Here is an 864-nt window from a genome sequence, read left to right as displayed (position 1 = left end):
CACTAAAAGAAAGGACACTAAATAGTAACGCTGAGAGCAACGGAAATCGAGTTTTGGAGAAGAGCTGCGGGAAGATCTAGAAGAGAAATGATTACCAACGAACACATTAGAGAAATAATGGGAATTAACGAACAATCCCGATGACTTATTGACAAAACAACTTATGTGGTTCGGACATATACAAAGAGTTGCCGAGAAAAAGTTGGAACGAAGGAATAGACAAAGAGCTGAGAGAAAGAAACATAGAAGAGGAATATGGAACAACCGGACGAAGTGGCGATTGGAAATCGGTAAACGACTGAGAACGTTATCTATTAACCGACATTTAGTAGCAGTAGCAAAAGGTGGAAAGTAACCATTGTTTCGGTATATATCCTGTTTTGTATATTGGGTTAAACAAAGTCTACTATAATATCTAAGGTTTTATCATTTATGAATTTTAAGCTTTAAGCGTTAAGCCTGATGATGGGTTTACATTGTAAACCCTGAAACCTGTTGGCCCATATTTATCAACAATAAACAATTAATTTGGAATATGAGTACTTGTCTCTACTTTTGTCAAGATAGTTAGTTTAGTTTATTAGAATAAACTAGAACACACAGAGAAGGCTACATACCTAGTTAATTATTGTAGATAATGATCAGAATTATTGTGAAAAGCTACCTACTGAAAGCTAAACCAAACACATGAAATGGGTAAATGGGCAAACCAAGATACACGGGAAATTCACCTGTTTTTTTTTTTTCAACAAGAAGGAATATCATTTTTAAAATGTGGCAATTTTGCGTCCTTTTTGTAGTACTGGTTGTCTAAAACTTACAATGTTACAGAGTTTTATAATTTTGTCAAACGAACGATGAGTT

The sequence above is a fragment of the Diabrotica virgifera genome, chromosome 10, assembly GCF_917563875.1.
Source record: "Diabrotica virgifera virgifera chromosome 10, PGI_DIABVI_V3a".
Classification (NCBI taxonomy): Eukaryota; Metazoa; Arthropoda; class Insecta; order Coleoptera; family Chrysomelidae; genus Diabrotica; species Diabrotica virgifera.
Note: the sequence above shows the minus strand (reverse complement) of the source record.